This window comes from Canis lupus, chromosome 3 (genome assembly GCF_011100685.1).
Source record: "Canis lupus familiaris isolate Mischka breed German Shepherd chromosome 3, alternate assembly UU_Cfam_GSD_1.0, whole genome shotgun sequence".
Lineage (NCBI taxonomy): Eukaryota > Metazoa > Chordata > Mammalia > Carnivora > Canidae > Canis > Canis lupus.
In genome coordinates, this window is record NC_049224.1 from 46,522,700 (window position 1) to 46,545,299 (window position 22,600).

The 22,600-nt window shown below is 37.4% G+C and overlaps 1 protein-coding gene across 10 annotated transcripts in view; it reads right to left on the bottom strand.

Annotated features, from left to right (window-relative positions):
- The window catches only part of MCTP2 (multiple C2 and transmembrane domain containing 2), a 245,082-nt gene that overhangs the window by 198,027 nt on the left and 24,455 nt on the right, over nt 1-22,600 (bottom strand). The gene's annotated exons all lie outside the window — the stretch shown is intronic.

A 22,600-nucleotide genomic window follows, 5' to 3' on the forward strand; every position in this document is an offset into this window, starting at 1 on the left:
TTCTCAATTATAATTGTGAATTTGTCTTTTTATCCTTCAGTTATTTTAGGTTTTGCTTCTGTATTTTGAAAGTTTGTTGTTATAAGTGTTCTATCTTCTTGCTGTTTAAATCCAATCTGACAATCTCTTTTAGTTTCTTCAGACCATTTACATTTAATATAATAATTGATGTTTGTATTATATTAAGGTTTCCCAATATATTTGGTTTGTTTCCACTGTTTTTTATTCTTCTGTTTTCATTCCTTGCTTTTCCTTCCTTCCTTTGCCTTTTTAGTATTCCATTTTAATTCAATTGTGATTTTGGCTATATTTCTTTTTTATAAAATTCCTATCAGACAAGGTTTTACTTTGATTTCAATCATGAACCATATTTTAAATAATTCAAGAAGAACTGCCTATTATATTTACCACTTCGTCTGTTCTTGATATTACAAATGTCTTATGTCAGTTCCCATCTGTCTAAGAAATTTCCTTAACTAGTTATTTTATAGCAAGTCTGTTGACTTCAAATTCTCTTGGTTTTACATGATATGAGAAGATCTTAATTTCACATTCAAAGATATTTTCACTAAATCCTAGACTCTGCACTTTTATTTCAGCACTTTAAAAATGGTATGACATTTCCTCTGGCCTCCATGATTTCTGCTGAAAAATCTATCATTTGAATCACAGTTTTTCTACAGATAAGGTGTCACTTTCTCTCTGACTGCTCTCAAGATTTTGTCCTGAGTTTTAGGGAGTTATGATATGCTTGGGTGTGTGTGTCTTTCAGTTTATCTTGTTTGACGTAACAGATTCTTGAATCTATAAGGTTATATATTTTGTCAAATTTGGAAAGTTTGCAGCCATTATTTCTTGGAATACTTCTTAGCCATACTCTCCCTTCCTTCTGGGACTCCAATAATATAAACATTATGCCTTTTGTTATTGCCCAACAGTCCCAGGGTCTCTGTTCATTATTTTTCAATATTTCTCCTCTCTTTTGTTCACACTATAAAACTTCTATTGATTTACTTTCAGGTTTACTGATTTTTTCCGCTGTCATCTCCATTTTTTTAATCAAATTTATGTAGTAAGGAATTTGGGTGTGGGTAAGAGAGGGTAAGATAAGGAGACTCTTATTTTTCAATGTTAAAATTTCCATTTGGTTCTACTACATATTTCCTATTTCTTTATGGATATATTTCAATTTACCTTTTATTTCAAAATTCATGATTATTCACTGGAGCATTTTATTAATAGCTGCTTTAAAATCATATTTTCATTTTTTTAAGATTTATTTATTCATGAGAATACACAGAGAGGAGAGAGAGAGAGGCAGAGACACAAGCAGAGGGAGAAGCAGGCTCCATGCAGGGAGCCTGACGTGGGACTCGATCTGGGGTCTCCAGGATCAGGCTCTGGGCTGAAGGCGGCGCTAAACCGCTGAGCCACCCGGGCTGCCCCATTCTGAACATTCTTATAAAATCCTTTGCCTTATTAAATCTATGGAGAATGTTGAGATTATTGTCTTGCCAGGCATTTGATTTGATTACCTTCTCACCATAAATTCCAACCCACATTCTGTGAGCTGATGTCAATGTTGTTTTCAAAAGTTATGAAGGGCCATTCAAATCTGCTCTGGGTACGCCCCATTCGAGGTCACTCTGAAACTTGCATGAAATTCTACTCATTAACTACATTCCCAAACTAGATGGTATGCTAATCATGGTCAGATACATGAATGTACAGGTTATAGTGAGTTCAAAAATTCACAAACATTATGGAATCGTTTCCTGAGCCCCTCTTCTCAGCTGTCTTCCCTGATACTCTCTGGTTCCAGAGTACCTTTTCATCACTCCTCTAATCAGAAACAACCCACTTCTGTGATGTCACACGTAGTGGAAGGGTTGATGCAGATTAAAACAAACAAAATAAATAAATAAAAAGAAAAGAAAAAAAGAAACAATGATTTAGCCCCGCCCTCAAAATTACAGCTTCACAAAATAGGAAGGACATCCCCCTCACTCATTGTCTTGGCTCCTGCTCTTTTCTACTGTCAGCTGCTTCTGTGGCTGTTGCCTTGGCCACAAGATTGCCAGGGCATGACAAAATGAGAGAAAAGAGAGATGAAAAAATGGGGTATTTCTCCCTTCTCTCTGAATTTTAGGACTTTTCTTTTCTATTCCTTAAACAAGAACTAGAGGGTGTCTCTTGGGTTTCTCCATCTGCTTCCAATACTGACTCCTAGATTTTGTTGTTGCCCTGCTGTTTAAATTTTAAGTAGGCTCCATGCCCAACATGAGGTTTGAACTCACAACCCTAATATCAAAAGTCACATGTTCTACAGATAACCCTTTGATATTGACTCCTAGACTGTGGACTGCATTGAATTCAGAGGTATTGGCAGAGGAGGTGGAAATAGTAAACTCACCTCTAATTCAATGGTATTTCAATTCTGGTGTTTTCCCTCATCTGCATGATTATATTTACTTTTCAGAGACCTAAACTAGCTTCACCAAGGTTTTTTGTTTTGTTTTGTTTTGTTTTGTTTTGTTTTGTTTACCCTGGCTTAATATCTGTGTTCAGTGGGCAAGGAAAGGTTTGAGTGGTTTTATTCCATTTTACCTGAAACCCAAACTCTCCTAGTGAGTTTTGCAAAATCATCCCAACCCTAATTTCCCCACTGTGCAAGTAAGTACAGAATGAGATGTACAGAACTACAAACATATAAATACTAAAATATGTGCCCAGAAGAAAAAAAGTGTTCTTAGAGGGGTGCATAAAGCTAATACACTGTTGGCCCGTGGTCTCTTTGATGCTTGAAAATATTATCCCTCCAATTAACAATGCATTTCTCTGAATAAAGAAAGTCTAAAAGTAAGAATAAACTCAAGGAACAGTTAGGTTTGAAGAAAAAGCTGATGAGATAAATCTAACTATCTGGATATTCAGTTTTCCCCACCTCAAAGAATATTAAAAAAATAAACATATTTGTTCCATTTTTCTACCTACATTCATAGGTTATTATCATAATGTCCAAAGAGTTACAAGTTACAGTCAACCCGTGTTCTGCAAACTATCAGCATCAGGAGCAGAATCTCTTCACAAAACGAGATACCTGTGCTACCCAACCTGATAAAATTGAGCTTTCATTTACTGAACGAACAGAAGCATTCTGTTTCTTCAAACCACTAACGGCAGGATAAAGTCTTTACAGGAAACGGCCCAGAGCCCAGAAGCCTAATGGAAGTTTCATTTATTATGGTTTTAACCTAGACATCCCCCCGCTGGCTGCTAGCAATTGGCCAAATGGAAAGAGCACAGCAAACCTTTTACACGCCCGCCCAAAAGTATCTGATGGAACCTGCACCAAAACCACTGTGTGAATAAGAAGCACTCAGAAAAAGGTCTGAGAATGACAACAGCATAAGTGATTATTATGCATATTATTCAATAGCAATGATGGACACTGCTTCTCAAATATCTCCTTTAGGTGTCAATACTAAAAAAAGGGTATGTTTTTACAATCTAAATATCAAATGACATAGCAAGTAGTTACTATTAGTCAGAATGTGTCATTACTATCTTTGTAGTTAACCATTAAAATGTTTTTATTACCAGAAGAAAGAAAATTTCATATCACATCCTGTTAAATTGGGGAGAAAAAGAAAAATTTAGACGAAATTCAATAAAAATGAAAGTCTGACAGCATAGACTCATCCTATGGGAACACATAAAGGCAAGTGACATTCTGTGGAAGGATTATTTAGCATTCTGATGGTATGGGGATAAGACTCTTTACATCTGGGATCCCTGGGTGGCGCAGCGGTTTGGCGCCTGCCTTTGGCCCAGGGCGCGATCCTGGAGATCCGGGATCGAATCCCACGTCAGGCTCCCGGTACATGGAGCCTGCTTCTCCCTCTGCCTGTGTCTCTGCCTCTCTCTCTCTCTCTCTCTCTCTCTCTGTGACTATCATAAATAAATAAAAACGTAAAAAAAAATTAAAAAATTAAAAAAAAAGACTCTTTACATCTGACTATACTTAATTGTGCTTGTAGTAGAAACAACTTCCTCACCACAAAAATGTTAACTAAGTGAGACTATCCTTATTAGGAAAATCTCTCCATATCAGTTTCATGTAAGAAAAAGAAAATGCATCTGCTTTTAAAATAAATCTGCCTTTTTCTTCCCCCTAAAATGCAGCTTCCAATCAATCATTCAACTTGCTACTAAATCTGTAATCCAACTGAGGGAGAAGGAATCATTCTACAAATCAGATGTATTACTAAGTATATCATCATAGAGACAGAAACCCCTCCGAAATTAAGATCAACCAAAAGGACTGGATATATTTTTTGATTCCACTACATATGTTCTTGGAAAGAAATAAAATGCATTAACAGAGAAGAAGTTCCTGTCTCCTCTGGTTAAGGCCAAACTCTGCCCAACTACTTGTCTCTTTAAAATCTCATCTATAGAAAAAGGTCCCAGAATTTCTCCTCTCTTTATCAGTCATTTATAATTCATACTCCACTTGGAGAGGAATAAAAGGAAGGAGAAGGGTCTGAGGTCTCTCAAGTGTTCAGATCCTTGGACTTACACTCTTATTCCAAGCTCTGAAGAATAATCACAATTGTACACTCTCTCTCTCTCTCTCTGAAATGACCAGAATGAGTTTAACCAAAGGTATACATAATTTTTAAATGAGCCCTGGGAAGTTAACATTCCATTCAACAAAAGAATAATCATTGTGCAGAAAAGCACAATAAGCAGGTCTGAGATGGCTGACTTCTTAATTCTGCTTGCAAGGTTAGCCCTTGGCTGGCATCTGGGAACCTAAGAATTGGAAGGTTTCCAATCACCCTAACTGACAAGGACCCATTGTGAGTATAAGAGTGACTCATTCTGTCTAAATTGTACTTGCAAACAAACATGTATTTCCTTCTAAGACACTGGAGTTTTGGTACATGCTAGGCAGAAAGTGTCTATGTGACCAGTTCCCAATATAAACCCAATAGAAAAAAATGTCTCTATTGAGCATCACTGCTAGACAACATATCATGTGTTATCACAATTCCTATCTGACCCCAATGGGAAGCTTGTCCCTGGTTTCCTCCAAATTTCCTGTGTATACTTTTCCCTTTGCTGGTTTTGTTTTGTATCCTCTCAGAGTAAATCATAGCTATAAGACCAAATACTGAGTCCAGTGAGTCCTCCTAAAGACCCACCAAACCTGGGAATGATCTTAGGGACCCCCTCAGTTGGAACTTCAAATGTTTTAGCATAAGTTGCCATAATGGACAGATTTGGAAGAAGTAGAAATATTCTAAATTATTCTGATTTATTCCTTACCAAGAGTGAAAGAGAACAAAGCAGGGAAGAAGCAGAAGGAGGAAAAGGTACAGCAGCAGCAGCAGCAGGAGGAGGAGGAGGAGGAGGAGGAGGAGGAGATGGAGAAGAGGAAAATCTTATTACAGCATTGAAATTTTAAAAATACAAGCAAGAACAGACTGGAAGCTCAACATAAATACGTTGATGGGTCTTCAAGGGAGGTTGAGAGATGAACAACAGTTGATCAAATCTGTGGTATTCTATGGGCCATGTTTAACTGTGAACAGCATACAGCAACATTCAAGAGGAACCAGAAACCCAACTTTCTGGGTAAAGTGGTGCTCTGGCAGCAAAATGGAACCGGGTTCATGTTGGAACACCTTGCAGGACATCTCAATATTATCAGGGAACACAGAGATCACGTGGGCCATTATCTTTCCCAGTGCTTTCTACCGTATGTCTTTTAATTAAATGAAATCAGCTTAGAATTCTAGCAACTTTCTAATTCTCTATAGTCATGACACGAGTATAAACACTGGCTTTTGGAGACCATAAATGCAAATTTCTTTAGCACACTATAGTTCACTTTAACTGACCCTAAAGAAATTAAGTCAAGTAAAAAAGCTAATTAGTAACTTACTCCTATATCAAGTACCATGAACTTCTTTTCCTACTTATGGCTAATTGTATTATCATATCCCTTGGTAGGATCCAGGGAGGTCATATCCGTCAAAGTGTTCTGCAAACATGAAATAAATAGTGTGTGTGTGTGTGTGTGGGGGGGGGTTACAACATTATATCACTATATTTACCCTAAATCTAATATTTCCTGGTTTTTCCTGCTCTAAATAGTTGTAAAGGCCTTAGACCTTACTTATTGCCCTACCTGATTTTTTCATTCAACTCAGTCCACAATAATTTTCGGACCTCTGGGTTAACTCTATTCAAACATTCTCAGCCTCGGTTATATGTTCCCACATCCACTCCCACTGCTGTCCTTTTATACTCAGATTTCTTCAATGTGTATAGAAAGTCATAGAACATACTAGTGACACACCTTATGGAACAAAAATTTAAATACAATTATATTTTCTGTGTGCTCCTCTCTGATGACTCTCTCTCATCATGCCCTGCTGGAAGTAATCAGTATTCTAAAACTGTATTTATTCTATCCATGTATTTTGTTATATATGATTTAAGGATAAACAGAATACTACTTTTCATGATTATAAACTTGATTTCTTACATATTTTATATAAGTGGCATATTATTTCATGCTTTTCAATCAACATTTCCTTCAGGAACTGTATCCACAATGATAAATGTAGCTTTATTAAAGTTATTTTAAAGGTGGAATACTATTGTATTGTTAGAAGATGCTATAATTTATTTATTTTCCTGCAGATGTATATTTAAGATGCTTACTCTATTTTACTACTAAAAATAGAGTTAACCATACTTTAAAAACTATACATAGACTGGTCTTCTGGTGCTAATGTTAGTTTTTCTCAGAGTTCTTCTCATGAGCTCTGGACTCCCCCTCTAAAAGTGGTTAGAAACATGTGAAGAATGGTTGTTTCAATGACCATGGTCGGGGGCATAAATCATACAGAGTGGGAGCAAATCAGAGTTATGAAAGGTATCCTATCCTACAAGAGACTCGTCCTGCCCAAATTACCAATAAATCTCATTGAGAAATACCCTTTCTCAGAGTGGAATAGTTGACTCAGGTTTTATGTATCCTAAACTTGACTAGCTAGTATTGCCAAACTGTTTTCCAAAGTAGATATATTAATTAATATACCCAACATCAGCCAATGAGTTTCCACTGGGCAATGTCTTTGCCTGTACCTACCACTGCAAGACTTTTTTAATATTTGCCAATCTTAAATTGTGATAGGGGACCCATTATTCTATCGGGTTGACAGCTTAGTTTTCTCTTATTTGAAACAGTACTTTAAAATTTTTGATAATAATTCTTCCTTAGTACTTTCAGCTGTGAAACTCTACCCAATATGTAACTTTTAAAAACTTTTTTTATGTGGTATCAAGATTCACATTTGAAAAATTTTGGTGAGTTGAATTCATCGATTCATCGATTTTTTTTACATGTTGTGTTTGTGCGGCATGTGTGCAGTGGGTATGGTTTAAAACCCTCAGGATCACTAATATATTTTTTATATATTTTCTTGGAAAAATTCTGAAAATTGACTTTTCACAGTCATTTGTTCTATCCTAAATTGTTTACTTATGGTTTGAGAAGAGGGTAAGATTTTATTTTTTATCTACGTACATAATCAAATTTCAAGGAATCTTTTTATTGATAAAACCTACCCTACCTCCTAGTGATGTATAAGGCCATCTCTATTAGATATATAATTTCCATATATAAGGTGTATATCTGATTATTGATACTTGTGCTAAAATCACAAAATCAATTACTATAGGTTTGGTATCTAGCTGGGTAAGGTTCCAACCTTGTTGTGGTTCTTCAGATTGATTTCTTTTTTCTCTGCTCTCCCGTGTAAATTTTAGAATTCATTTGTTTGACTAATACTCTTAACTTCCAAATAAAATTGTTAAAAATTTTAGTTGGTAGTTGCTTTACAAATTAATCTGAGGACGGCTTTAAGATGTCATTATTGGGCAGCCCCGGTGGCGTAGCGGTTAAGCACCACCTGCAGCCCAGGGTGTGATCCTGGAGACCCAGGATCGAGTCCCACGTCGGGCTCCCGCATGGAGCCTGCTTCTCCTTCTGCCTGTGTCTCTGCCTCTCTCTCTCTCTGTCTCTTGTGAATAAATAAATAAAATCTTTTTAAAAAAAAAGATGTCATTATCTTCCTAACCATGAATATGACTACTTTGTCTTTTTTTGTAACAGACTTTATTTTTTAGAGGAGTATTTGGTATATACAATAACTATACAAAAGTACAAGAGTTCCCATATATCCCTTCTGCTCCCCAATACACAAAATTTCTCCAATTATTGCCATCTATCATTGATATGGTATATTTGTTACAACTGATGAAGTGTTACTGATATATTATTATTAACTAAAGTCCATAATTTACCCTAGGGTTCACACTTTGTTTTGTACATTTCTGAGTTTGGACAAATGAATCCATCATTACAGTATCACACAGAATAATTTCACTCCTTTAAAAATTCCCTCTGCTCCACCTATTCATTTCTCCCTTCCCTCCCCCTGAGCCCCTGGCAACCACTGATCTCTTTATTATCTCTATAGTTTTGTTTCTTCCAGAATGTCACATAGTTGGAAATATACACTATACAGATTTTTCAAACTGGCTTCTTGCACGTAGCGATATTTATTTATATCTCCTCTATACCTTTTTGTGGCTTGAGATAGCTCATTTATTTTTATTGCTGAATAATATTTCATTTTATGGATGTGCCAGTTTGTTTATCCATTCGCCTCTTGAAGGACATTTCGGTTGCTTAAAATTTGAGGCAATTATGAATAAAGTTGTTATAAATGTTTGTGCACAGATTTTTGAGCAAACATAAATTTTTAGCTGATTTGGGTAAATACCAAGTAGCAAGATCATTGAATCATATAGTATAACTTTTAATAGCCTTTAATTGATCATGTTATACATATATACACATATATATTTGTGTGTGCGTGTGTGTATGTATATATAAATTTTCATAATAGGCAACTTATGACATATTTTGTCAAATTAATTTATAGGTACCAAATCATTTTATAACTATTGATATTTGTATTATATTTTCATTTTTGAGTAGCTGGTATAGAGGAAAACAATTGACTTTTATACATGAATTCTAATTTTTACCATTTTGTTGAAGTCACTTATTAATTCTAATAATTTGTTTATAAATTATAATTAATTTTGGTTTTCAATGTAGACCACTAAATTATTTTCAAATGAAGACAATTTTATTTAATCTTTTCTAAAGCATCTATTTTTTTTTTCCTTTATGTGCTGACCAGGGCTTCTAATTCAATAGGTAACAGGATATTGGTAATATATTATATATTATTCATCCTATTGGTCTCACAAGGGGTTATTAGTTTACTAACTCTTCTTTGTTGATTTCATTTATTGATTCTTGTTCTTATATTTACTCCTTCATTCTTCCTATACTCTCTGTGTTTGATTTTTTTAATTCTTGACAAAATTTGATACTGATTTTTGGATTATACCATTATTTATCCATTTAATGCTACAAATTTCCTTCTAAGGACTGAGTGAGTTACATCAAACAAGCTTTGGTATATCATATTTTCATTGCCATTTAATTAAAAATACTTTCTAATTTCCATCTTAAGTTCTTCCATATGATACATAGGGTTTTGTTTTGTTTTGTTTTGTTTTGTTTTAGAGGCATAGTACTTAATTCTAAAAAAGAAATGGGATTGTCAGGTTATCTTCATGCTATTTATTTCTATCTTAATTCCTAAGAATTAAGTCAGAAAGGAAAATCCATATGTTTTCATTCTTCTGCTAATGGGGGCTTTTTTATGGCCCAATTTATAGTCAATTCTGCAGTTCTTGGATTCTATATATGTCAATTAATTGAAGCTGATTGACTGTGTTGCTTAGATCTATGTTCTTCTGTCTTCTTGTTTTATCAGTAAAGAAAAGCTTTCTTCTTTTCTTTTCAGTACCTTTCTTGTACTGAGTAACAGTAATGACGCTGAGTTAACAGAACTCAATAAAAGGAATGAGAGGAAGGAGTATATCAGGATTGAGTCCAGCCCAATTAAAAACTACTAGGGCTATTCACTCACAACTGCATATTGTGCGATCAGTCTTGGTTTCTGTGTTTCAGAAGTTCACTGGAAAAGCCATATTGGTAGCAGAGTAGATGACTGTGAAGCTGAGAGATCAGGTCTAAAGACAAGATTTTGGAGAGACTGGCATTCAACTGTTGGCACAGTGATGGTTAAGTTTGTCAAGAAGAATGTGAAATGGGGCAGCACCAGTGGCTCAGTGGTTTAGCGCTGCCTTCAGCCTGGGCTGTGATCCTGGAGACCCAAGATCGAGTCCCGCATCAGGCTCCCTGCATGGAGCCTGCTTGTCCCTCTGCCTGTGTCTCTGCCTCTCTCTCTCTCCGTCATGAATAAATAAATAAAATCTTTAAAAAATAAAAATAAAATAAAACTATAAGCCACAAAGCACTAGTTATGTGGCCAATCCAAACTAAATACTGTAAAAAAAAAAAAAAAAAAAAGAATATGAAATGGAAAGATGGCATGAGCCTGAAGGAACTCCAGCAGTGAAGAGTCTTTTAGAGCAAGATAAACTTGCAAAAGGACATTAAAAAGATATAGCCAAAGAGAATGAAAAACAAAAGGGGGGGGTGGTGCCACCTTATGACAACTAGACACCAAAACAGAGAAGATAAAGGAAGGGTATTTTATAGAGGAAGTGGTCAAGAGCATGAAGAGCTGCTTGCAGATAACACTAGTCCCGAAAGCATCCTTGTGGCGCAATGGAGCTTATTGGTAATCTTGGTATGACTTGCTGTGGGGGCAGGAGGGGAAAGAAAGCCTGACTGGGTAAGTCGTGAAGGTTGTAGGAAAGGAAAACTTAAAGGCAACAGATAAAATTAGGCTGAAGGGGAAGACAGATGTAGGCCAAGCTGAGGACACTTGAGGTAGATGGATGTGATCTTCTTGCTAAAGGCACATGCTTCTCTGGCTACAGTGTTCAATCAATAATTATCTCTTGACGAAATTGCTCCCCACCATTTGCCAGTGCATACATGCATATGTGTGTGCTTACACACACTCACACACAATTGTCTTGATTCCCTTATCAGAATATTTCTTAATCTGCCATGGAGTTAGAGACCCAAATTTTAAAAGTCAAGCACTAATAAACAAGTGAATAAAAAAATTTTAAATCAAGCATTGTCCAATAAACAATACACACCAAGTGTTAAGAGAAAGTAATTTACTTCTTCACATACTTGAGTTTAATGACCTCATATTAAACCACACACACCGATCTCTTACCTGGTATCTACATTGCAAACAACTGCCAAACCTCAAATGTCCTGCCTAACATTATTTTCACATTTAAAGGTTTCCTCATCTAGGAATTACCAGCAGAAGCAGAACATCTAAACTATCTTTAGAACATTACTGATGGGGGATAGAATTAGAAGAAGATGTTAATTTCCAGTAAAAATCATATCTCTCTTGAGTAAACAGCATATTGCAGCAGCCATATTAGGATATAAAAATGTAACAGAAAGGTAAGCCCAAAGACGGACATTAATTCAGAGCAAAGAAGGCCTTATACATATCTTCCTACACCATTTCTGGTGTGAAACAGAGCATGTTTAACAAACTGTATATACCGGTCAGCCACCAAATTGATATAAATATTTCAGAATACAAAGCAAAATATTTATTTTATTTAAAGGTTTTATTTTTGAGAGGTGGAGAGAGAGAACACAGAAGAAGAGGGAGAGGGAGAAGCAAACTCCCCGCTAAGCAGAGAGCCTGACATGGGGCTCAATCCCAGGACCCTGAGAATACGACCTGAGCTGAAGGCAGACACTGAAGTGACTGAGCCATCCAGGTGCCCCCACAAAGCAAAATCTTTGAGAAATATGGCTGTACCTCTCAAAAGTAAGAAGAAACTTATACACAAATATCTATCTTTTAAAAAATAATATCTATCTTTTAAATAAACATCAATACAGTTTCTCATTGCCCTATTTTCAAAACACTAAGCCAGTAGTTTCTTTCATAACATAATCTTTCAAAGCATTCATAAGCTCAAGCCAACCCTATGTCAACAGAAACCTATTGCCTTTTCAAAGAACAATTATACCTCCTACAAAAATACAGGACAACTCAATAATTCTAATATGCTATGGACAATTTTATTGATGACTTCTACAGATTTGCAACCAATATAAAAACATATACTCAGAGAAAATCACATCATCATACTCTTAAAGCCATCTTATAGAAAAATAAAAAGTCTCATGCTTTCCTCAATTAAAAGTGAAGGAGGGGAACAGAGAAATCTGATTCTTAGACAACCTGATATCCACTATCTCTTGTAATGTCTGTCAAAATGTTTAGACAGGGAGATTCTAGTGAATAATTAATTCCATCATCTGGATGAAAAACTATTAAACTAGCAGAAAAGTATAACTTTATTATAAACACAAACAGCATATGTACCCACCAATTATGATCAACCACAATGTGCCCTTTTCCTGTGCTATTTTCACTTTTATTTATTCAGAAAATATTCGTGGGCATCTATGCACTGGTGGTATCACAGCACCTAGGGATACATCAGTGAACAAAATTGAGTCCTTGCTCTCATGAAACTTATGTTCTACTTGGAAGAGACAGGCAATAAGCAAAAATATATTGAATATGTTGGGTGATGGCAAGGGGAAAGAGCAAGATCTGAAGGGAAGGGGTGGCTGCAGACAGCCAGGCTGCTATCTTTATATTATGGATCAGGAAAACCCCCCTTGGATAAGGTGATAAGAGAACAGAAGAAGAAGGGAGAGAGCCTAGTAGATGCACTCAGGGGAAGGACCTTCCACACAGAAGACAGACCAAGTGCAGAAGGTCCAGAGCAGGGCAGATCTCCCAGAAAGACTGAGAAACAGGAAGGAGGCCAGGGTAACTGGAGCACAGCCAGAGAAGGGACTGGCAGGAAATGAGTTCACAGGAGAGCAGGAGGTCCTTGTGTGCCACTGTGAGGACACTGTGTTTTACTCTGAGTGGGTTGAGAAGCCACTAGAGGGTTAAAAAGGATGCCAATGATTCTTTGCTAGTTCCTTCTATGTACTGGTCCTGTGTCTACTGTTTTGCATACAACCTCAGCAATGCTCAGAGTGATCTTGTAAATACATATTTTCACTCCAATTTTACAGATGAGGAAAATGCAATGTTTTCCATTTCACAGAGCTGCAAACTGAAACCCAGGCTTATCTCAGATTTTCTCAACAGAAGCCACTACTGGCATTCGGTCAATACTTTTTTGCATGGGACTGTCCCATGCATTGCACAATGACAGTTATCAACCCCAGCCACTACCTCCCACATGCCAACAATGCCCCTTGTCACTGTGACCCTCAAAAACATACACATTTTCAACAGTCCCCAGGAAGGACCTACCTCCACTAGCTGGAAACACAGTGCAGTCCCTGCCCACTCCACCACCTTGCTCTCCTTCGTTTTATCCTGCTTGCGAAAAATAGGCAATTGGAACAAAATTCCTAAGAGGGATGGATGCATTAATTTTTTTTAAAGGATGGATGAGTGAAACACTTTCAAGTTGACTATTTTCTCCACTGAAACCATGTATTGTAGACATCCTCCCTGTTTCAAATTCTGAAACTATGTAACTCACATATCACAGCTAGAACACAATCGTTCTGGCCAGAGGACAATATTCTTCAGGTTCAGAGTTGGGCCTTGAGACACCTTGGAGTAATTAAACAATTGCCTGTAGACCTAAGGATATAATGGGCTCTGTGTTATAAAATACTCAGGTGAGAAGATTTTCTTCTAAATGCTATGTATAACACCAATAAAAAATAAATTTATATAAAAAGAAAAAAAATAAATGCTATGTTTATTTTTTTAAAGATTTTATTTATTTGACAGAAAGAGAGAGAGCATAAGCAGGGGGAGGGGCGAAGGGAGAGGGAGAAGCAAACCCCCCACTGAGGAGGAAGCCCAACATGGGGCTCGATCCGAGGACCCCGGAATCCGGACCTGAGCCCAAGGCAGATGCTTAACTGACTGAGCCATCCAGGCACCCCTGAATGCTAGGTATTTAAAATGTGCTTGAGAAAAAACTAACAAGAACTACTAGGAAACCATCTATAGTGATGCATAATCATATACATGTGAGTCTGATCAATTCTGTCCTTTTAAAGTTATTATATCCCTATGAGACTGCCTACATAAAACTGTAAATTAATACTGAGACATCAGTGCCTAATACGTCTTTATAAAGGCATCATTGAAAGATAGGACTCAATATTCTCAAAGTTCTAGGGATAAATCTGTATTATTATCTAAGAGATCAATTATGTTTACAAATTAGTTTGATCAGAGCCTAAAAATTAGCAGAATTTGAAAGCAAGCCTAAGTCTTCATAAGGCAATCTGTGAAAAGATGTCTCAAGATAACCAAAGTTGAAGGGATAAATCTATATTATTATGTGTCTAAAACATTAATTATGCTTAAAGGCTGAACTTGAAGAGGGCTTGAAAATTGGCAGAATTTGAAACCAAGCCCAACCAAGCCTAATTGCTTCAATTGCTTTGAGACACTTCAACGGGAGCTTTAGAAACAGCACTTGATGCTAAAGTGACTCAGTAATGTAGCTGGAACAATTTAAAAGTCCTTATACTATTAGCTTAAACAATGATATGAGTAACAGTGTTCCACCATTTGATCCTTGATTCAGGACTGGAAATCTGGCAAACGTACTTTCTTGAGTCCTAAAAAAATCTGCCAATAACATCTTATATACAAAAAGGCATAAAAAGAAGGGTTTTTTTTTTTTTTAAATAATGAATTTTTCAGGGCTGACTCTATGCTTTCTTATCCTCTAAAAAATCAAGACAAAAGGGCTACCTTAGGGGTACCTGGGTGGCTCAGTCAGTTAAGCATCGGCCTTCAGACTCAGGTCATAATCTCAGGGTTTTGGGATATAGCCGCAAGTCAGGCTCCCTGCTCAGCAGGGAGTCTGCCTCTCCCTCTTCCTCTGCTCATGCTCATTCCCTCTTTCAAATAAACCCATAATAAAATAAAATAAAATATATAATTTAAAAAATAAGGGTGACCTGAGTGCCTATTGGTTCTTGCCAGAGTAGCATAAATCTACCTATAAAAAGCTTATGATCTAATGGTAAGAATTCAGTGAAGAGCAAAGCAAGTGTAACATATACTATGAAGAGGCAGCAACAGAACTGGTAAGAGTATTTAATAAGGTGTCAACCCAACTGTCTATACAAATGGAGCCCATGGAGGGAAACATAAGGTGGGGAGGTTCCCTGCAAGGAAGAGTAATGACAGCAAAAGAAAATTAAGCCATCCCATTACACTCCACCTAAACCAACTGTCTTCTAGAATGACCAAAAACAAACAAGCAAATGCAAAACTCTGACAACACAAAGTGCTGGCCAGGATGCAGGGCAGCTAGAACTCTAATTGCTGGCAGGAAAGCAAAGTGGCACAGACACTTAGGAAAACCATTTGATGGTTTCTCGTACAATTAAAATTACAATTAACCATGCAGCCCAGAAATCCAAATTACCAGTATCTACTCAATAGAAATTCAAACATATTTCCATATGATGACCTGTACATAAATGTTTATGGAAACTTTATTCAAAATCATCAAAAACTTGGGGCACCTGGGTGGCTCAGGGCATGATCCCGGGGTCCTAAGATCAAGTCCTGCATCAGGCTTCCCACGGGGATCCTGCTTTTCTCTCTGCCTCTCTCTGTGTCTCTCATGAATAAACAAATAAAATCTTTACAAAAACTCATCAACAACTTATAACATCCCAACTTCCCACTAACTAGTGAATGGATTTTAAAGACATGGCATGTGTGCATACAGTGGCATACTGCTCAGCATTTAAAGAATGAACTAATACACAAAATATGATGGAAGAGTATAAAAGTAATAGCCAAGTGCAAGAAGCCAAACACAAAGGGTTATAATTATCATCTTTTATTAGATCCTGGAGAAGGGAAAAGTATATGAACAGAAATAAGATCAGTAGTTGGTAGGGACAGCAAGATGGGATATAGAAAAGACAAGGAAACTTGGGGGTGGTGGTGAAAGAAACCTTTTATATCATGATTATGATGGTGGTTCCGTGTCTCTGTGTCTCAAATTCAGACAACTATATACCTAAACCAGTAAACCCTAGTATGTAAATTATACCTCAAGAATTCTGATCTTAGAAAAAAAAGACAAAACTGGACTTCAATCAAGTTACAGAGCAGTTCTTTCAGACAAATTGAATGGATACAATTCTCCCGAGTACTTCCTAGTCCTTGTCCGTCCTGCCAGTGTGGAAAAGTCATATGTCACAATGACACCCTTCAAATCTTACAAATCCCTCAAACATCACTAGCAGCTGCCTTTGCACAGTATTTCCAAAACACCTTAAATTATTCTGAAAAGGTATGACTTTTACCTGTTCTGTTTTCTGATTTTTTCATTCCTCTCCTTTTATAAGGGATGAGTGGTAAGGTGGGTTTGTTCCAAACATCAGAGGCCAAAAAAGAGAGTCTGGTCTCCTGGGGACACACAGGCTCTGTCACCTTGCCTCCATTCATGACATTCACATTCTGCCCACCCCCAGGCCATGGTATCCAAACTCAGTACCTCAGTGTAGGCAGGAACTGAACAAGAGAACTTCTACATGTATTTATCCTTATCTTAAAATTGAGAAGAATTGTCACTAAAATTTAGGACATAGATTAATGTGCCTGTTTAGCAATATTTATTGAGCCAAGAATTTGTGCCAAGAATCAGTCAATGTGCTGGTCATGCCACAATGAACAAAATAATGTCCCTGATATCCGAGAGCATAAATCCTAGGAGAGACAGGGAAGAAATTATAATAACAGACACATCCATTTAAAAATATTCAGGCAATTCCCATAGTGAAAAGTAGTAATGAAGAAATAGAAAACCAGGAAGAAACCTAACCCATAGATCAGCCAATCACAAGCCACTGTGAGCTGCTCTGAGGGGGGAAAAAAATGCAAGTTTCCCTGTACAACAGGTGGTTCATGGGCCACACGCTCTCAGGATTATCCAATGTGTGGCATACTGACAGACTCTAAACTGTGTGTGTATGTGTGTTCAGTGTGCACACCTGGCTAGAGAGAGTTACAGATGTTACCTGGTTACTGAAAAAGATTCTTGCAAAGAAACTCTGAACTGAAGATAATCCTAATAATGAAGCAGAGGCAAAAGTATTAAAGAGCAGTACTTATACTCTGAGAATGAGCTTTTTGTAAAAATCAAACAACAAAGTCAATAAAAATGTTAATAATGGCATGTTTGATCATATTACTCTTAGCAAAAATGAGTATTTTGTTGTTAATAAATTGGGTGAGAGCAACAGCTTTTTTATACTGATAACAGTTTCTAAATGTTTCTATGCTGCTAATTTCATCTTCGTGTCATCCTTCCCTTTTTAAACTACTTTAAAGGCATAATTTATATAAAATAAAATTTATCTGCTTTATGTGTGTAATTGAATAATACCTAGTCAACTTTCTGAGTTAGGCAGCTGTCACCACAATCTGCTTTTAGGACAATCATCCATCCTTTTCAACATCTCTTTAAACGCAAATTACAAGGTGCGATCACAGTAGTTCTGAACTAAGTTATATGGAATATACAGGTAAATAAATGCATACACCTAGGGTATGTGTCTCAAATTATTTAATAAAAGAGGACCATGACCAAAAAGCATGGAGACTATGGCTTTAGAGCCTCTGTCACAACGTCCTCCAATTGTAGATGTAGTCCCTGGTAGATGCCATGTGGGACTTGGTTCCTTTACCTGCCTCTCTATGCCTTCACTATCTTTATACAGCATCCAATGCTTTTTTTTTATTTTTATTTTTTTTTGCACTTAGATTTATGTCTCTGTGATCCATAAAATTGGAAGAAGAGCAAGAAAGTATTCTGGTGATCACTTTATTAGAAGGAAGAGATCCTCAGGAGAATCAGTGTCTGGAGTTAGGCCTGAAGACCTAACAAAGTTCAGGGAGTTAACATTCAATCTCCAAAATTCCAGGGTGAAGGAGACACACATACACACACACACACACAAGTTACAAACTAGTATAACAGGCATCTGAATAGCAGGTGTCCCATGAGGAACTGAGAAAAAATATTGCTCCATTCTAAAATTAACCATGCACCTCCTGAACAATTGCTTTTATCCAAAGAATAGTGAGACTCAGGTCTTTCTTTTTTGAAACTGATCAGAACTCAGGGCAAATTTGAGAGTTTCTCTCTCCCTAACCTAATAGTTTTTTCTAACATCATCTCTGCTTCATCTTTTCATACTTGAGTATCTTCCACCTTATTTTCCTTAATTTTTTAAAAAAATTATTTACTTATTCTGAAAGAGAGAGAACTATAGTATGTGTGAACAGGGGAAGGGGCAGAGGGACAAGAAGAGAATCCTAAGCAGGCACCAGGCTGAGCATGGAGCCCTATCTGGGGCTCAATCCCACAACTGTGAGATCATGACTCGAGCAGAAATCAAGAGTCCAACACTTACCTGACTGAGCCACCCAGATACCCAGAGGCTACATTTTTCCTTAATTTTATTTTTGGTTTTGATTTTGTTGGTGATGCATAATCAAGCTTTAAGAAAAACAGAAAGGGGGATCCCTGGGTGGCGCAGCGGTTTGGCGCCTGCCTTTGGCCCAGGGCGCGATCCTGGAGACCCGGGATCGAATCCCACGTCGGGCTCCCGGTGCATGGAGCCTGCTTCTCTCTCTGCCTGTGTCTCTGCCTCTCTCTCTCTCTCTCTCTGTGTGTGTGACTATCGTATATAAATAAATTTTTAAAAAATGTTTAAGAAAAACAGAAAGGAAAGTGGAATATGGCTGAGTAGATTAATAGTCATAATTGAGGGCTAATGTGCTACCTGTCCCTAAACACCTGACATGTCTGAAATACATATTTTCTCATCAATTACTAACATGACAAGATAGGCAATGTTTTTATAGCCACTGAAAAGATGAGAAAAGAATGCACAAGAGTTTGAATAACGTGCCCGGGGCAGACAGCTACTAAGTAGTAGAGCCAGGCTTTGAACCCATGCCAACTGAATCCACAGGTTGCTTTCTTAATCACTGCTTTCTTGTAATGTCTCCCAACTCAGAGCATGTGACAGGATGGGTAAGATAACTGCAGAATCATAAAGAGGTGGCAAAGGTGACATAGTTAGGCAAGTCTGTGATGTGTGTCACGAAGAAAATATGTATATTAGATAAGCTTTGTTCAGGGGTGAGCTGCAGGGCTGTTGGTTGTGAATTCTATGTTAATAAAGCAGCAATATATGTTAAATAAGGTACATTTAAATGGAAATCAATATAAAACAAGGTTATTTATCAATAGGGTGACATAAAGGTGACCAGAGGTTTGCGGGAACCTAACTCTGTACTTTAGGAGCACTCATTCATTCAATGTTCCTGATGACTTTGTGAAAGCATCACTACTGTGAATAACAACTCTCAATTCTGTATCTCTCTCCTCTTTTTAAAAAAATGTGCTTATTTACTTGAAAGAGAGGGACAACAAATGAGAGAGAGCAAGAGCAATGGAGAAGCAGACAGAGGGAGAAGCAAAGTCCTCGCTGAGCAGGGAGCCTGATGCAGGACTCAATCCTACGACCCAGATATCATGACCTGAGCCAAAAGCAGACCTTAACTGATTGAGCCACCTGGGCACCCCCTGTATCTCTTTTGATAGACATTTTGTCCAGTCAGATTTCAGACAGAAATCCAAGTGTATCATGGGTCCTGCCCTCTTTAAGAAACAGGTTTATGGTCACAAAGATTTACATCAAGAGTCTATTTTGCACTATAAAGATGAAATAGATACAAGCATTTTTTTCCGTAAAATAATTTTATGCCCAATTTATTTTGCAACTAAAATAATAATATGTGGGGCACCTGGATGGCTTAGTCAGTTAGGCTTCCAACTTATGATTTCAGCTCAGGTCATGATCTCAGGATGCTGAGCTAGATCCCACTCATGTCCCTAGCCCCTGCCCTGGGCTCCATGCTCAGTGAGGAGTCTGCTTGAGATTCCCTCTCCTTCCGCCCCTCCCCTCTCCACTTGCCCATCCATTCTCTAATAAAAATAAATAAATAAAATCTTTAAGAATAATAATAATATGCTTTGAGGAGCAATAAATATTTTATTTAATTTTTTAAATATTTCATTTATTTATTTAAGAGAGAGGGAGAGAGAGCACATGAGCAGGGGGAGGAGCAGATAGAGAAGCAGACTCCCTGCTGAGCAGGGAGCCTGACTCCAGGCTGGATCCCAGGACCCTGAGATTATTACCCAAGCAGAAGGCAAACACTTAACTGACTGAGCCATCCAGGTGCCCTGCAGTAAATATTTTAAGTAAATACTAAATTGAACACATAAACACTGTAGCTATGACTTCCATAAATCTTGCAGTCATTGTTGCTTTGCATTCATTATTAAGAGTGATTTTAGAGACCACTGGCCTTAATAAGTGATGCCAGGCCAATATGCTTCCAGCAATTTCTCAGTGATCCCCCAAAAGAATAGTCCATGTTACAAGTTGCTGAAAGACAGATCAGGAAACACACACTCATATGCATGCGCACCCATGTACAAACACACACACACACACACACACACACACACGAGACACGCTCATTAAAACTGCAATTTTCCAACAATTCCAACAATGAAGCTCAGCTAGCAAATATACATATTAAAGGGTACCATGGAATAATGTATTTAATGATGACTGTACAATAAAAATATTACAAAGTTTCACTTTTGGTTCTTAATAACACTATAATTATGTGACTGAAATTAAAAGTCTTTTAAGTATAATTTATTTTTTAACTTTTATTTATTTTTTAAAAAATTTTATTTATTTATGTATTCATGAGAGACACAGAGACACAGGCACAGGGAGAAGCAGGCTCCATGCAGGGAGTCCAATGTGAGACTTGATCCTGGGACTCCAGGATCATGCCCTGAGCCAAAGGAAGAGGCCCAACCACTGAGCCATCTGGCATTCCATTTTTTAACTTTTAAAATAAGCAATATTACTCTGAATAAAAGAATATAGTAGGGGGATCCCTGGGTGGCACAGCGGTTTGGTGCCTGCCTTTGGCCCGGGGTGTGATCCTGGAGACCCGGGATCGAATCCCACGTCGGGCTCCCTGCATGGAGCCTGCTTCTCCCTCTGCCTGTGTCTCTGCCTCTCTGTCTCTCTCTGTGTGACTATCATGAATAAATAAATAAAATCTTAAAAAAAAATATAGTAGATCATATTGCTGGAATAAAATGTATAATGACAATAATTAGAGGAGAAGGAAATAAAACACTGACTTAAAAGTTTCCAAAAAATGATTAAATAGTTGCCTAGTTAGATTAATTGGTATATACATGAAATGTGCATAACATAACATCATTATAATGTTTTGAATTTCAGAAGACATGAAATAAATATCATTTCTAATAAATGCGACCTCACACTGACCACACTGGTTTAAATAGGATGTCCCATCCAAAGTTGCATATAATAGGAAACAATCTTATCACTAGTTTTAAACTATGGCAGGAATTCATTCCAGAAGGGACAGAAATACCAGTCAAGCAGAGATTTTATTTGATTGCCTTATACGCAGTTAGAAAAACTATTTCTTTTATTAACATGACCTAACCAACATTATCTACATCCATTAACAGAGACACTGTTTCAAGTACCAGAAGAATCCTCTTCATATGCCAGGATGTCAAAGAGTCAGACCTCAGCACAGATATCTCACAGTGGTGGGATGGGGGTAAATAAATAGCCACATTCACTGCACATGTACTATGTTCCTCATACTGAGTTACAGGTCACAAATTTAATTTATACGATACTCATCAAATCCTTCAGGGATGATGAAATAATTTTTTAAAAAATCTCCACTTTATAGATTAAGGAACTAAAATTAATTTGCCCAGATCACCAGCTTGTTTTTGGTAGAACTGTCAATAAAATGCACAGCTGCCTAGCTCAGGGGCTGTGTGCTTTCCAGTCTGCCAGGCTGCTTCACTACTCAAGTGGTAAAGTAGCCAATTAAATCATTTTGAAATTGGAATGAGATACAGGGTACTGAGGGGATGCTGAGAGCTTACTCGTTGGTGCCTCTGACCCTTCTTTCAACCTTTTCTCCTGTGCAATCTCTCTTCCACTCCACCAGAGCGATGGCACTGCCAAAGCAGAGATGCACTCCCCTTTAATGGTTCCTGTACTGTTTGCAGGACAAAAGTTGAGAGTCCTTAATGCAGCATTTGAAACCCCACTGACTATCTGGCCATAACCCACAGGTCTTGCCATTTCATCTGTGATGAGAGGTGGGAGGCCGGGAGGAAAAAGAGGCTTGGACCCATCGCTCTGGAATGCATGCCAGCTTGTCTGTGACTGATATGCCCTATGATCAAGAGATAGGACCACAGCTGAACAGCAGGGATGCTGAGCGGGCCT